At 44.0% G+C, this 17,661-nt stretch overlaps 1 pseudogene; it reads left to right on the forward strand.

Moving 5' to 3' along the window:
- Positions 1-3,054: 3,054 nt before the first annotated feature.
- On the forward strand, positions 3,055-11,821 carry LOC122674366 (annotated as a pseudogene).
- The last annotated feature ends 5,840 nt before the right edge of the window (positions 11,822-17,661 follow it).

Below are 17,661 nucleotides of genomic sequence, written 5' to 3' on the forward strand. Positions count from 1 at the left end.
CTGAAGTCAGGCAGGTTGATTCTTCTAGTTCCATTCTTCTTTCTCAAGATGACTTTGGCTATTTGAGGTATTTTGTATTTCCATACAAATTTTGAAATTATTTGTTCTAGTTGTGTTAAAAAATACCGTTGGTAGCTTAATAGGGATTGCATGGAGTCTATAGATTGCTTTGGGTAATATAGTCTTTTTGACAATATTGATTCTTCCAATCCATGAACATGGTATATTTCTCCATCTGTTAGTATCCACTTTGATTTCTTTCATCAGTGTTTTATAGTTTTCTATGTATAGGTCTTTTGTTTCTTTAGGTAAATATACTCCTAAGTATTTTATTCTTTTTGTTGCAGTGGTGAATGGTATTGTTTCCTTAATTTCTCTTTCTGTTTTCTGCTTGTTAGTGTATAGGAATGCAAGGGATTTCTGTGTGTTAATTTTATATCCTGCAAATTTACTATATTCATTGATTAGCTCTAGTAATTTTCTGGTAGAGTCTTTAGGGTTTTCTATATAGAAGATCATGTCATCTGCTAACAGTGAGAGTTTCACTTCTTTTCCTATCTGGATTCCTTTTTCTTCTTTTCCTTCTCTGATTGTTGTGGCCAACACTTTCAAAACTATGTTGAATAGTAGTGTTGAGAGTGGGCACCCTTGTCTTGGTCCTGATTTCAGCGGAAATGCTTTCGATTTTTCACCATTGATGGTAATGCTTGCTGTGGGTTTGACATATACAGCTTTAAATATCTTGAGGTATGTTCCTTCTATTCCTACTTTCTGGAGAGTTTTAATCATAAATGGATGTTGAATTTTGTCAAAGGCTTTTTCTGCATCTATTGAGATAATCATATGGTTTTTATCTTTCAATTTGTTAATGAGGTGTACTACATTGACTGATTTGTTTATATTAAAGAATCCTTGCATTCCTGGGTTAAAGCCCACTTGGTCATGATGTATGATTTTTTTAATATATTGTTGGTCCATTGTTTCCTTTTTTTGTGGCATCTTTTTCTGGTTTTGGAATTAGGGTGATGTTGGGCTCATAGAAACAGTTTGGAAATTTACCTTCTTCTGCAACTTTCTGGAAGAGTTTGAGTAAGATAGGTGTTGGTTCTTCTCTAAATTTTTGGTAGAATTCAGCTGTGAAGTCATCTGGTCCTGGGCTTTTGTTTGCTGGAAGATTTCTGATTACAGTTTTGATTTCTCTGCTTGTTATGGGTCTGTTTAGATCTTCTATTTCTCAAGGGCACATGGAACTTTCTCTAGAATAGATCACATCCTGGGCCATAAATCTAGCCTTTGGAAATTCAAAACAATTGAAATCATTCCAGTCATATTTTCTGACCACAGTGCAGTAAGATTAGATCTCAATTACAGGAAAAAAATTATTAAAAATTCAAATATATGGAGGCTAAATAACATGCTTCTAAATAACCAACAAATCATAGAAGAAATCAAAAAAGAAATCAAAATAAGCATACAAAAGAATGAAAATGAAAACACAACAACCCAAAACCTATGGAAAACTGTAAAACCAGTGCTAAGGGGAAGGTTCATAGCATTACAGGCTTACCTGAATAAACAAGAAAAAACTCAAATAAATCACATAATTCTACACCTAAAGCAACTAGAGAAGGAAGAAATGAAGAACCCCAGGGTTAATAGAAGGAAAGAAATCTTTAAAATTAGGGCAGAAATAAATGCAAAAGAAACGATAGAGACCATAGCAAACATCAACAAAGTTAAAAGCTGGTTTTTTGAAAAAATAAACAAAACTGACAAACCGTTAGCAAGACTCATTGAGAAACAAAGGGAGAAGAACCAAATTAACAAAATCACAAATGAAAATGGAGAGAACACAACAGACAACACTGAAATACAAAGGATCATAAGGGACTATTACCAGCAGCTCTATGCCAATTAAATGGACAACTTGGAAGAAATGGACAAATTCTTAGAAAAGTATAACTTCCCAAAAGTGAACCAGAAAGAAATAGAAGATCTTAACATTCTCTTTTTAGATCAACCAACTTAAATTCCTCTCTGTCCCCACTGCACTCCCAAGTCTAGGCCAGATATAAAATCCTGCAGAGACTGAAGGCTGATTCCAGCACATCTTTCTGGAGACTGTGTTACCACTGTTTTTAGGGAAAAGAAAATTATTTGCTAACACAAAATCAATAGATTGTATATAAATATCCAACCTTCTGATTCTCTTGAAACATGGCCAACTGGCCTGCTTTCCAGCATGGTTGAGGGGGACGAAAGGCTGCTCCCAGTGGGCAGGCCTGTGCTGCCCAGGATCCAGCATGGGCACCTAGTCCTACTATCATTTTTCTTGCCTCCTGGGGCCATGAGTTTGTGAGAACTAGACTGCTAGCTCTCTTATGATAAAGATTTCTTTTGTCTTTATCAACTTTGACTTTGAAGCCTTTAACCCAGAACCCAGAACACAGTTTTGCCTTGTATGTTTGTTACATGATATAAAATATCTTGCAGATGCATATGACATTTCTTCTGATACTGAAACCCATGCAAGTGATGTACAACTCTGCATAAATCTTTGATGCAGACTGGCATCTAATGATCTCTGCCATTAGACCCATTACCTAAGGCCAGTTGTATGTCCCTGGGCTGTCCCTGAAGTCTTCACTTTGCCATTTTACAACTTATTCCCCCAGCAATCTCGTCTCCAATGAAGACATCAGTGCATATCTCATGAAGTGGCTAGGAAGATGACATGAAACCATGAATGTCGAGTATGGCCCCTAGTTACCATTTTCATGATGTTCTTAGCAGATTTTTCTCCAAGTAGGCAAGGTTCGCCATCATCTTAGAAGTCCATGCAGATCAGTTTGATTTTCCAGCCAAGATTTAAGGAAGAGATTACAGTTCAATTGTCTGTATTCTGAGAAGCTTCAAAGACCACTCGCCAAGGGCACTGATGAAGGTACAGATTTAGCAAAAGCTTTGAATTTTTATCAGATCTATTAGTGGCATAAAGGGGAAAACTAGGGTAGGTCAGAGCATATATAACTTGGGGCTCCTGGTCACCACTACATGCTAAGAACCCGAACTTCCCTGAGTACTTGGAGCCAGGAAAGAGCGTGAAGTGGCTTGTGCTCCTCGGGCTGGTGGCCTTCTCAGACTGCATAGTCAAGTAAGTATGTGGACTGTAAGCTACATCATCTTCCTTTCTCGGATTTTTCTTTTCATCTGATTATTCTTCCAGCCATCAGGTTTAGATGGGAATGAATATTTCCCTGACAGTCTTAAAGTTCAACCCTTACTTATTGATAAGTACCTTGCTTTAGGAACTGGGGATCCCAAGGGTCTTGGTGTAGATTTGCATGGTTGCACAACTCTTGGGGTCCAGTCATGACCTACTGAAAATGCAACTCCTTACAACTGTTCAGTGCACAGTCTATGCAGATGTAGGTGTGGTCCTGTGGAATAGTACTTTTCTACATTTTATTCAACATGTCCTCTTTGTTCCCTGTCTACTTCATTGTGTATATGTCTGTGTCTGCATCTCTGTATCACTATCATTTACCTCTCCTTCTCTTTGGACATCTCTGTGAGTGTATTTCTCTCTGTGTTGTTTTCTTTTAATTTTTCACTTGACTCATTCTTCCTTCTTGAGCCTCTGAATTTCCCTTACTTGTTCCCTATCTCCTGGATTCTCCTTTCAACTCGCTCTTCTCTTTCGACTTGGAGAAAGATACACTGCTTTACATACAGTTTTATATCTGATAAGCAGTGTGACCACAGCAAATTCAGTAACCTCTTGCATTTCAAATTGCTCCCTTGTAAAAGAGCATAAGAGTCCCCCTTCTACCTCTTCCTTGAGGTTCTATGAGAAGGATACAGTGGGATGGCAACAGCAATGCTAATGCCTGTCATTGTTGAGATCTTCCTATTTATCAGGTACCTTATATCCATCACTTCACTTATCCCCAAGAAATTCTATTTGGAGGGTTTGTATTGTTACATTTCACCATATTACCAAGGGGGAGATTGAACACCACATGGTCATATGTCTTATCCCAGATTGCAGAACAGAACCTGTAACCAAACCTATGTCTTTGCCATGGTATATGCATGAAATTCTGATAATAATATGCCTCATAAAAATGATTAGAAAATACACAGGGCCATTACAAAGACAGTTATACATGAACACTGACAGCTAATTGTAGCTTCTTCTTTGTCAAATGCTTGGTAAAGTATGCCTCTAACCAGAGGGAAGATCATGAGAAAAACCCTCAGTGAAGAAAACATGCTGAACAATTTCGTGAAGGAACATGCTTACAGACTGTACCAGACTTCTTCTCCTGGCTCAAATATAGCTACACACCCCCTGAGAAACATGGAGGATGTGAGTATTTGGCGGTGATGGTGCTTCACAGCGCCCCCTGGTGCTCTAGCCTACCACCGGGGCTCATCTGGAAGTGCCAGGTGGGATGTGGGGTTGGGGTTCGTGTAGGAGGCAGAAACACTGGAAAACGGTGACCCAATCCAGAGGAGAAGACACTCTCATCCTCAACTGTTGGTCTTTGTGACTGGGCCCGGCAATTACCAGGTGGCAAGTATATATCCATTTCTGTGTCAAAGATGTGTCATTAGTTTGAGGGAGATTGTTCCTTCTGAAATAAGTGAGTCAGTCAGTTACAGATGAAGAGTGAACTGTCACTGATCAATTGATAGAACCAAAGGCAAAGCAATTGTCAATCCCCAGGCAGAGAAATTCAGGTTCCACAGATGCAAGAACCACAGCTGTAAAAAGTTCCTGAACCTGTATTCCGTGTAAGGCCATAAGTATTTAACACTGTGGTTACTGTTTTTAGATTAGAGAAAGGGCTTATTTAGTCTTCAAGAATGCTCATGCCAGCCTGAGAGACAGGCATATTAGTAATAGATGTAAAATGAAAAGGTCACCTGTGTGCTGTTGATTGGATGTGTTCTGAGTTTAGAGGGAGTGGCTGAGGTTGATCAAGAAGGACGTCCTGGAGAAGGGGGTGTTAAGCCTATGTTTGAGAGACTACAGAGCTTCTCAAATGAAGGCACCAGGACTTCCCTGGGTGTCTAGTGGTCCTGGAGGTCCAGTGGTTATGCCTCTGTTCTTCCAAAGCAGGTTGTACCACTTCAAGACCTGGTCATAGTCAATATCCTGCATACCACGTAGCACAGGAAAAATATATCAAATGCAGGCACCTCTGTGACCAACGTCAGTGAGCTGCATGGTGGTTAGAAAGTGATCTCAAGTGATAGTGACATCCAGAGGGAGGCCTGAGTGTGGGAATAGAGGGTAGCCACTTCTGCACTAACCTACTCCCTCCTTTCCCCTGTAGATGCTCTAAGTGGGTGACATCACCATTGGAACACCCCCTCAGGAATTCCAGATGGTCTTTGACTCAGCCTCATTTGACTTGTGGGTGCCATCCGTCTTTTGCACCAGCCCAACCTGTTGTGAGTACAGACACCCCTTACCCGGACCATCTTTCCCTTGCCCTGCCACCCTGTTTTGCACCCTTGGCACCTGATGACACTTATCTCTTGTGTCTGCAGCCTCACACGTTATGATCAGACATATTGAGTCTTCCATCTTATGGCCTATCAGAAACACCTTCAGCATAGAATACTGTTCTGGGAGTATGAAGGGAGTTCATGCTCCTGACAACGTTCGGGTAACAGTGTAACAAATGCTGAGTCAGGTCTGGCTGTGGGGTGACCACTGCTTGCAAAACTGATGCAGGACCATTGGCAGGACGTTCCTAGCCTCAATCCGTAGACTGGCCATCTTACCCACAGGATCCTGTCCCTGGGGAGGCAGTGCCCATGGGGACACACAAGCACATATTTTAGCGAACCCAGAGAGTGGCTTGAGATGGGGACTTGCAGCTTCTCTGCCCATGAGCACGTCAAGGTTCATTTTGCTGGGAATCAGAAGAGGGGACAAAAGCACCCACTTTCATATTCACAGACTCTTCCAGGCACTTTCAGGTGCTAACTGGTTTAGTTCTGCAACAACCCCACACAGCAGTTACTCTGATTAGTTCATGTGGCATATTAGGAAACTGAAGTACAGACATCAAGGGCCTTGCTGAGGACACACATGTGGTAAACACTGGAGCTCGACTGGCTTTTCAGGACTGAAGTTGCAGTGGGGTGTTTGGGGACAGAATAAAACTGATCTGGGTACGCTCGGGGCAGTCAAGGGCTTCAGGTATCCAGACTGGGAAACTGGAGGCCTGAGAAGTTAGGGGGCCTCATAAATGAGTTCTCACTCTAGGGGGCCTTTGAGAGTCTAATAAAACCTATGGCCTGCCTCCCCCAAAGTACTTGAGTAGTTCCCCTCTCTCTCTTTTTCTCTCATATACACTCACACAAAGACACACATATCCCGAAAAGTGAATTCCCCAGGCAGTAATTTCATAGATCCCTGCAAGCAAGATTGTGTTTTCGGCTTTTGTCTTCCTGGACAGACGCAGAATCCACAGTACCTTACAGAGAGGGCAGTCCATTCCTGTCATTAGGTCACAGTGATGCCAAAGAGAAGGCTACCTTACTCTCGGCTCATTTTGTCCACAAGGGGGAACCGATGGGACCTGGCCTGACTCTTAGTTGCCCCACCTGTACAGAAGCCACCAGGCCAAATTGACTCACTCAGTTGGTGTTTTTCAGAGGGGCAGATGTTTTAAAATTCATAGCCTCTCTCAAATGGAACCCAAATCCCCCTCCCAGCATGGTCTAACTGTCTGAGTTCCACCGAAGACACAGCCCAACCTCAATTCTTCTCTGAGGATCTAATGGCAATGCATCCCAGCCCAGTCCTAGCCTCACCTCACGTATCTGTAAGTGGGATCACTCTTCTCTCCCACAGATTGGGGACCTTGTAAGGACTGACCAGCAATTCGGCCTAAGCATGGAGCAATCCGGGTTTGAGGGAATACCTTTTGATGGTGTCTTGTGATTGAACTACCCCAACTTATCTTTCACTGGAGGCATCCCCATCCTTGACAACCTGAAGAATCAAGGTGCCGTTTCTGAGCCTGTTTTTGCCTTCTACCTGAGCAAGTAAGTCTGAGATGGACAATCCATTTCTCCAAATTAGCTGTAATTTGCTTTCAGTTGCATGAAATTTATAGAACACTTGAGAAAGAAGTATGCTGAGAGATAATCTAATCCAAGATAACTATGGCCCCAGGGCCCTACCTGGCTTCACCACCTGCTTTTATAAATAACGTTTTATTGGAACATAACCCTGCTCCTGGGCTCAAGATCAATAACTTGGTCTAGGGGGATGAGTGAGGAGGGAGACTAATGAGAAGCAACAGGAAACAAGTTGAAGGAAAAGTCATTAGGATTTGACTATGAATTTGATAAGGAAGGAGAATGATGGTGGATAGCTTTCCTTCCTCATTAGCATTTTACTGGTAATGAAGGACCACTTACCCAATTTGCAAGAGCCAGTGAAAAATAAAAGTGTGGGACACAAAACAAAAGTGTGGGACCCCTTGTTCATGAAATATTAGGCATTTCAAGACACAAGAGCAGAGGTGGGGTTGCTTCTGAGTGTGGGGCCCTTTGGACAGTAGAGGTCACAGGCTAGTGGAGCCAGCTCTGGGTGACCTGATCCCACACCCTTAGCACTCCCAGGCCTTGATTTTCCTGAAAAAATGACAAAGTGGACAAGGGGAAAGCCAAAATGCTTCAGCACCCTGTCCTCTGAGGGTGTCTGAGCACTCATGTCACAGGAGGTCCAGGGCATCTTCAGCAGATATAGTGGGTAGAGCCCAGCCAGGTGACTCAGCTTCTAACCTCCTCTGTGCCACTCATTAGCCAGTAACCGACCTCCGTCTGGTTCCCAGTCGCTCCTAGCCTCGATTCCTGCATCTGTCGAGGAGGACATTATTAGGGCCTTGATGGGTGGAGAAGCAAAGCTCTCAGACAGTGCTGTTGTTACCGTCCTCCAAGGATCCCCCCCACTGTCTTCTCTCTACAGGAGCAAGCTGGAGGGCAGTGTGGTGATGTTTGGTGGGGTGGACCACCGCTACTACCAGGGATGGCTCAACTGGCTACCATTGACCCAAGCGGGCTACTGGCATGTCCACATGGACCGGTGAGCCTCTCTCTCTGAGGGTCAGCCCAAGGGATGCTCCACATCTGTACATGGACACAGGCAGATACTCACAAATGGATTCTCAAACACACAGTCACACAAATATATACACCATCCTCAATGACACAGACAGACACACAGACATATGGAAACACACAAGCAGACACATATACACATACACAGAGACACATATAAACATGCATAACTAGTCAGAGACACAGAAGCACACACAGCGACACATACAAACACACATACAAACAAACACACAAGCACATAGATACACAAACAGCCCATGGATTCATAATCCCCAGGCCTCCTGACGAGCGCTCTGACCAGGGTCCTCACAGGGTCCAGAGAGGTCTGTGCAGCTGGGAGAGCGCTGCACCCGCTGCCCTGTGAGGCGGGGAGCACGGTCAGAGGACTCTGCAGTGTGGTGAACAGGATCAGGGAGGATTTCCCTAGCCTGGACAGTGCTATAAGATGACCAACTGTGCAGGGCCACCTGGGGCCAAGCAAGTTCTCAGTACAGATAAGTCTCAGTTTGCAAACAGGGAAAGTCCTCAGCAAATGGGGAAAACTGGTCTCCTTATGGAGAAGCTACCCAGCAGTGGAAAGAGGTTGGCTGCAGTCTTAAGGCGTGAAAGCAACTAATAAAAAGGACACCCCATGTACCTGGGCATACAGTGGGGCAGGGGCTATAACAGAAAATCAGAAAGGTGGGATCCAGGAGTGACCTGAGGAAAAGAGGTTTCTGTCCTCTTGGATAGGATTCTGTGTGATACCCTCAGACAAAAGCTGACCTGTTCTTTTGAGTTTCTGTGGGCTAGTCATGTATTTCCTGGCCAGGGTCTCAGGGTCTGAGCTGGCTGTAGGAGCAGTGCTGGGAGACACCCTCTCCCAGAGCAGCCCCTCTCTCCCTCCACTATGAGAATCTGCTGCCCCTGTGAATCTCCATCTTCACTCTGTTTGACCCATTATTTGTTCCACACCGGATATAGCTCTCTGGATGTATCTCATTATTTTCACAGTTTTCATTCACTCATTCAACACACAAACATTGGGCACCACTGTGTGCCGGCACTGAATGGAGGCAATGAGAATAAAACTTGCCCTCACATCTAAGAAGGCAGATACACAGAAATGACACACACACTTAGTGAATTGTGACTTTGGTACGTGCTAGATGTGAGGAAGGGTCTACAGAGAGTGGCCAAGAGAGGAGACTGATAAACACCACAGGAAAGACTTCCATGAATCCATGACAATTAAGCTGGAATCTGGAAGATGAGAAGAAATTTGCTAGTGAAGGAGGAGAGAAGTCTTCTAGGAAGGAAGACCAGCTTGTGTCAAGGTACAAAAGATCCTGGTGTATTCAAGTACTGCATTCAAGGATGTCAAAGGAGGTGCTGTGTCGAGAGCAGATAAAAAGAGTCAGGGCAAGAGACAAAGGGCTGTTTAGGAGACAGTCAGGAAGGGGGCAGCTCTGGGGAGACTCAGAGTGACCTTGATGCCCATTTTCTTACACTGTCTCTCAGCATCTCCATGAAAAGTCAGGTTATTGCTTGTTCTGGAGGCTGAGCCCCTTGTGGACACTGGGACATCACTGACCCTTGGCCCAAGAAGACTGGTCAATAATATCCTGAGGCTCATTGGCGCCACACCACGGGGTTCCGAGGTGAAAGGTCATGCCCTAGCGTCACTCCCAGTCTCCACACACAAGTATCTCCAGGGACAGCCTCTCTCCCTCTCACTCTAGCAGCACTATGCTTCATGTTTTGTGGTCCATAACCTGTCCTCTATTATCTTCTATCAATGGCATCAACTACTAACTGCCATCTCAAGCCTACACCATTAAGGTGAGGGGACAGTACTGAGGGTTGGTTCTCAAACTGGAGCTTGCGGGAACCTTTGGACTGCTGCTGGGAGGAGGGCGACATCTGCAGGCCATGTCACACCATTGCAGATGCCTCTGAGCCTTGTGGCTGGGCCAGTGCCTTCCACAGAACCAATGACTTGAGAGTAAAGGGCCGTCTGGGACACTGATCATCCTGAAATAAATGTGGACACGCCACACCATGCTGCATGGTGGGAGTCACAAGGCGAGGGGAACACTGAGGCCCTCAGTCCTCAGAGAGCTTCGGTTCAATCTGAACACTTAGGTGCATGAACATGAATGTGAGTGCTAGCAGTCCCTGAAATAGGCCATGTTACAAGGAGAATGTCTGGGGACAATCCCAGTGTGATGTCCCAGCATAAATTAACAGTCTCCCTTCCCTTCTCAAAGTATTTCTGCTTTGGATGATAAATTACATGGTCACCATAGTTCTCGGCTGCTTCTTCCTCTTGCTCTTACCAGATGCTCCCTTTGTGAGTTGGGGTACCCAACCACTACTCGGACTGGGGATGTTGAATACTAAGGTGAATAAAGGGTGCACAGTGACTGCTCACCTGGAACAGGGTGGAGGCTTCATGTCAGCTCCCTGTGGGAGTACATAGCAGGCTGATGGGCTCAGAGAAGGCTTTGAGGAACAGAAGGAATGTCAGGAATTCTAAAACCACAAACTCATGGAGCCATATGGAGGGTTGCTTGGTTCTAGGCAACACTGCACTGGATTCCATGCAAATGGCATCCGAAGGTGCTCTGTATTGGGGCACTGGGGACTTGCTAAAGGTGATGACGGCTACTGACTGACCGGTGGGAATGGGAAACCAGAATAAGTTACCCAATCAAGCCTGGAGTGGCCAAAGAGGGTGAGTGTGGGCCAAAGGAGGCTTCCCACAGTTACTGAATTAAGTCTTCAAGAACGTGTTGTGGGCACTGCTATATTTAAGATGGATAACCAACAATGAGTTACTGTGCAGCACAGGGAACTCTGCTCAGTTATGACAGCCAGGATGGGAGGGGTATCTCCGGGTCCAGGAGACAAAGGTACATACAGTTGAGTCCATTTACTGTCCACCTGAAACTCAGAATATTGTTAATCAGCTATACTCCAATACAAAATAAAATTATTTAATAAAGGTTGGATTGTGGGGATGCCAGAGGAGGACCTGCATTCTCTATAGAGAAAACAAATAGCAGGAGTCAGAAGGAAAGAAACAGGGAGTGAGGAGAACCAGGGGACACTCCTGTTCTTTTCTAATAATTGTACTGAAGTGTGGCTGATCTTCAGTGTCACCTTAAGTTCTGCTGCATAGCAATGTGACTCATTTATACACATAAAAAATATATATTTTTCCTCTTATTCTTTTTCATGTGGTTTATCACTGCATATTGAATACAGTTCCTTATTCTCTACAGTAGGACTTTGTTGTTTATCATTCCACTGTTTCCTGAACTCCCAGTCCTCCACTCACCACACCCTTCCTCATGGCAGCCACATGTATGGGCCCTTTTTGGTTTTGGATGAACTCTCACATGCCCTGAAGCTCATAAAACCACTTGATACTTACCAAAAGAGGAAAATAAAACCAAGAACGCTGCTTGGTCTCGATATTGGGGGGAGTTGCTGATAAGGATTCAGGCTGACTGATGTGTGTCTCTGACTCCCCCAGGATTCTAGCGGCGACTGCTATACCACCTTTAAAGAGAACACAGCGAGTGCATCTGCAGAGACCTGGATCCTGGGTGACGTCTTCCTGAGGCAGTACTTCTCGGTCTTTGATCGAGGAAATGACAGAATTGGCCTGGCACAGGCAGTGTAAACGCTTGGGGTGATTCAGCAATCAGTAAGGCCACTCCTAACACACACTCACTCACACTTAGGACACTCCTGCCCAGGATGGTGATGAACTGCATTTGGTGGTCTGCACACCCTATTCTCAGTAAAGAATGAAGTGTTTCACTCATAATGGTGCTGAAACAAATGGGTGCCTCTGTTTGTGTCTGGGAGTGAAGGATCTAGTACCAAGTCTGAATCAAAATTGAGAGGAGCCCACTCCAACTGACTTCAAGGAAAAGGGAGACTCATTGAAATGATTCTGGGAATCCAGGACACAAGAATCAAGAGTAAATACAAAGATCTGTGACTGGACCCAAGAAATCAGAAGTCATGAGTTCTCTCTTTCTCACCCTCGCTCTTTCCCTTCCCTCTCCTTTGGGGGTCTTAGCCTGACAACTTTCTTCCTTAAGGCTTCTACACCTAGTGAGGGACTCCAAGCTACCTGCCTTAGTATTTTGTATACACAAGGCATCACCTAGTAAGAAAAGAAGCTTGGGGATATCAGAGTTCAATGGTGTTCTCTGAATGACCCACCTCAGATCACCTGAACAACCCCAGATCAGCCATCCTGGCAGGGCCATGGGGTCCTATGACTGGCTTTACATGGTCATTGGCCCTGAACCAGCAGCACACAGTATTCTCAGTTTCCTTCAGAACTACATGCATGAAGCTGGGGAGAGGCAGCCCCAAGGATAGCGACTGGGGAATGGTCTAAGCCATGGAAGAGTTCATGATGACCCACCAACTCCACCACCTCCTCATTCAGAGGAATTCTAAGGGGTAATGAAATAGACTCTCTTCGTCCCATCTCAGATGATCTTATCACTGGGCTTCTCCTCCAGGGGAGTTTGGGTGAGGTAGTTCCCGCAGAGCTGGTTCCCTCTTGTTCCCACACTCCACTCACCAGCTCTCTGCCACATACGCCTGCTCTGTCCTTTCCAGTCCTACTTGGTAAGTGATGGCCCCAGGGGATCCCTGAGCCATCCCCCTCCTCCAGGGCCCAGAATGCCCCTTCCTTGGCCTCCAGTGCTGCTGGGGAGAATGCAACATATGTTTTGGGGCCCCCAGGGTACACAGAGCCTTCAGCCTTTTTGAGCTTCCTCCAGGGGTGGAGCTACAAGTTCTTTGCTTGGAACTGCCAGGTTAGGCACTTTTGCAGTGGAAGCATCCATTCTTTCCACCTGGAGGCCCTCAGTAGATGCCTCAGCTGAGACAGCAGGGGTCAGAGGTTGATTTCCTTTCAGAATGACTGGCTTAATCTTCTTGTTGTATAAGGGACTCTCAAGAATCTTCTCAAGCACCACAGTTCAAAAGCTTAATTTTTTGGCATTCACTCTCTTTTTGTCCAGATCGTACACCTATGCATGATTCCAGGAAAAAGTCATATCTTTGACACTACAGACTTCTGTAGCAAAGTGAGTCTCTGCTTTTATTACACTGTTCAGGTTTTTCATAGCCGTGCTTCCTTCCAAGGAGCAAATATATTTTAATTTTGTGGCTGCAGTCAAGATCCATAGTGATTTTGGAGCCAAGAAAATAAAATCTGCCACTGTTTCCACTTTTCCTCATCTATATGCCAAGAATTGTGGGACTGAATGCCATGACTGTTGAGTATTATTTTGAGAATAGTTTTTTGAATCTTGAGTTTTAAGCCACTTTTTGCATCTCCTCTCCTCATCAAGAGGCTCTTTATTTCTTCTTTGCTTTCTGCCATTAGGGAGGTGTCATCTTCATATCTGTGGCTGTTGATAATTCTCCCAGCAATCTTGATTCCAGCTTGAGATTCATCAAGTTTGGCATATTGAATAATGTATCCTACATATAAGTTCAATAACCAGAGTGACAATGTATACCATTTCATGCTCCTTTCCTGATTTTAAATCTTTCAATTGCTCCATGTCTGATTCTAACGGCCACTTTTTGACCTACACACAGACTTTCAGGGGACAGGTAAGGTGATCCTCTACTCCCATTCCCTTAAGAATTTGCCACAGTTAGTCGTGGTCCACACAAAGAAAGGCTTTGACATGGTCAGTGAAACAGATGAAAAGGTTTTTCTGGGATTCCCTTGCTTTCTCTATGATCATGGATGTTGGCAATTTGATCTCTGGTTCCTCAATCCATTTTTTACATTTGAAACTTCTCAGTTCATGTACTGCTGAGCTTACCTTGAAGGACTTTGAGCATTACCTTGCTAGCAAGTGAGATGAGCGCAATTGCATGATAGTTTGCACATTCTTTGAAAATGCCTTTCTTTTGGATTGGTTGAAAACTGACCTTTTCCTGTACTGTGGCCACTGCTGAGTTTTGCAAACTGCTGGCATATTGAATGCAGCAGTTTTATAGCCTCATTCCTTAGAATGTTTTAAACAGCTTATCTGGAATTCCATCACCTCCACAAGCTTTGTTTGTAGTAATGCTTCCTAAGGCCCACTTGACTTCATACTCCAGTATATCGGGCTTTACAAGAGTGAACCAAGCATCATCCCTATCCCGAATTTATGACCATTTTTGTACAGTTCATCTTGGCATTCTTGCCACCTCCTCTTAATCTCATCTGCTTCTGGTATGCCTTTGACTTTGCTGTCCTTTATTCTGCCCATCTTTGCATGAAGTGTTCCTCTGGTAGCTCCAATTTTCCTGAAGAGTTCTATACTATTTACAATTCTATTATTTTCCTCTAATTCTTGCACTTTTCACTTACGAAGACTTTCTTATCTCTCCTTGTTTTTCTCTGGAGATCTGCATTCCATTGGGTATATCTTTCCCTTTCTCCTTTGCCTTTCACTTCTCTTATTTTCTCAGCTGTTTTTAAGACCTCCTCAGGCAACAACTTTTCCTTCTCACATTTGTTTTTCTTGGGGATGGTTTTGGTGACCGCCTCCATACAATGTTACAAACCTCCATCCATAGTTCTTCAGACTACCAGACCTAATCCCTTGAATCTATTTTTCATCTCCGCTATATAATCATAAGGATTTGATTCAGGTCATAGTGGTTTTCCTTACATTCTTCAGTTTAAGCCTGAACATGGCATGCTTCTGCCTAAGCATTCTGCCAGATCACCACCAACCACTCCCAGTGGGTGTGGAGCAAAAACACGCAAATTGAGGACTATTGCCCTGGGGTTTTGCTTGACGATTCACGTGTATAGGTGTGTGAACTTGATCAAATCCCTTAACCTCAGTTTTCTCATCTGGAAAATGGGCGCCATGATGATATTTCCACCTTCTAGATTGCAGGTGTGCCTGCTAAGAACAAGTGGTGCTGAGAGGGCTTTCTGGGTTCCTGAGTCTGGAACAAATATGAATTATCTTCCCACCCGGGGAGAAGGAAATCTTCTGTTTAGAGGCTATGGCTGCCATCCCCAAGGCTAAATATTGATTCAAGCCAAATGACCTCTGTTTTTGAACCATGATACAAAATTCTGACTGAGCCGATGCTTCTGTTTTCTGGGCTCCAACAAGAGCTAATGACTACTGGCTCAGATTACTCCCTTCCCAGCCTTACCTGTCAGCCTTTCCTTGCCAATGACTTCTAGCCTGAAATTGCATTGCAAAGAGAGCTGTAAGGCTTTAGATGTCTTGTCAGTTTCCCACATCTCCAGCATAGCAACAAGTAGCTGTTATGGCTACTTCTCATAGCAACAACTATGGCAACCTGTGCAATCCAATCTCAGCCTGTTAAATGAAACTGTCCCCATTTGGCCCCTCATGTTGAAATTACCTACAGTTGTTTTAGAAACCTTCCTATCCTTACTGTTTAATGATGAAATATATGTGGACCTCATCTAGTTTTCTTTCCCAAGCATAATTCCAACCATTCAGTGAAGTAACGAGACACTGACTCATCTAACTACCCACAGAAATTGATAAAAGCAATCCAACCACCATGCATTTCTCGCTTGCCCCAAAACACCACTGAAGTGATCTGCCTCAACAAAGGGATATGTTGGCATGTACACTGCAGAAGAGACACTTTTTCTGGATTCCTTTTCCACCTAGTGCAGAATGTTTACCACATGCCTCGCCCTCCAACACCTGATCACCTGCTTTTTGCAGACTCAGCCCACTCCAGTTTCCTTCCACATCCCTCAGTAAAATCTAGAGCACAAACTCAGTCAAAGCTCTCACTCCTACAGATAATGTGTTTTTTTTGTTTCTTTAGAAAACAATATTTGGTAACACATTCAATATCTTGTGCTCCTTGCCTTGGATTCAAGGACATGCACCAGAGAATGGGAAGCCTCCCCTTCCACCTAAATCTTTCTCCACTCCTACCAGGGCCAGAGGCTTCACTGGATCCTCTGTTCTCATTGGTGTTATTCAGTTGCTAAGTCATGTCTGACACTTTGTGATTACATGTATAGCAACAGAACAGGCTTCCCTATCTTTCATTATTTTGTGTAGTTTCCTCAAACTCATGTCCATTGAGTCAGTGATGCTGTCTCAACATCTAATCCCTTTGATCCCTCTCCTTCTGTCTACAGTCTTTCCCAACATCAGGGCCTCTTCCAATGAGCTGGCTCTTCACATCGGATGGCCTAAATGTTGGAGCTTCATCTTCAGCATCAGTTCTTCCACTCTATATTGCTCTGCCACTTCCAGAACAAAACTCATATTTCCAATCATCTAACAAAATTGAGCACTGATAAAGTTTAATGGAAAAGGGATATTGTCCTCTGGGAAATCCCAGCATTGCTGCCCTGCCTTTCTCTTACCATTCTCTTCACCTGGCATAGAATTGCTTCCCTACAGCTTCTCTAGCTTGAACCGGCCAGCCGACCCATCATTGTCAGCTATCCAGGAATCGTTCCTTCCTCCTTCCCCAAAGACTTCTGCTGCTCCCTGATTGCCATCTGTACATCAGTCAGTTCAGTCTCTCAGTCATGTCCAACTCTTTGCTATATCATGAGATGCAGCATGCCAAGTTTCCCTGTCCATCACCAACTCCCACAGCTTGCTTAAACTCGTGTTCATCAAGTTGGTGATGCCACCCAACAATTTCGTTTCCTGTCTTCCCCTTTGCCTCATGCCTTTAAACTTTCCCAGCATCAGGGTCTTTATTTTCTAATGAGTCAATTCTTCCCATCGGGTGGCCAAGTATTGGAGGTTCAGTTCAACATTTGTCATTAAAAAGAATATTTAGGACTGATTTCCTTTAGGATGGACTGGTTGGATCTCTTTCCAGTTCAAGGGACTCTCAAGAGTCTTATCCAACACCACAGTTTGATAGCATCAGTTCTTTGGTACTGAGCTTTCTTTATGGTCCAACTTACATCCACTCCCGAATTCCAGAAAAACCATAGCTTTGCCCCTACAGACGTTTAGTTGTAAAGGAATGCCTCTGCTTTTTAGTATGCTTTCAAGGTTTTTCATAGCTTTTTTTTTTTTTTAAAGGAGCAAGTGTCCCTTTTTTCACAGCTGCAGTCATTATCTGCAGTGATTTGAATCCCAGGAAAATAAAGTCTCTCACTTTTTTCATTGCTTCTCCACGTATTTGCCATGAAGCAATGAAACTGGCTGCAATTAACTTTGGTTTTGATCTGTAAATACCACATCAAGGCCATCTGCAAGAAAATGAAATGCAAAAATGCAAAATGGTTGTCTGAGGAGATTTTACCAATAACTTAAGAAAGAAGAGAAGCACAAGTCAAAGGAGAAAAGAAAGACATACGCATGTGATTATACAGTTTCAAACAAAAGCAAGAAGAGATTAAGAAAAAGCCTTCCTAAGTGATCAGTACCAAAAAAAAAAAAAAAAGAGGAAAACAATAGAATGGGAAAGACCAGATATCTGCTCAAGAAAATTAAAGGTAGGGAA

The sequence above is a fragment of the Cervus elaphus genome, chromosome 2 (assembly GCF_910594005.1).
Source record: "Cervus elaphus chromosome 2, mCerEla1.1, whole genome shotgun sequence".
NCBI classification, from domain to species: Eukaryota; Metazoa; Chordata; class Mammalia; order Artiodactyla; family Cervidae; genus Cervus; species Cervus elaphus.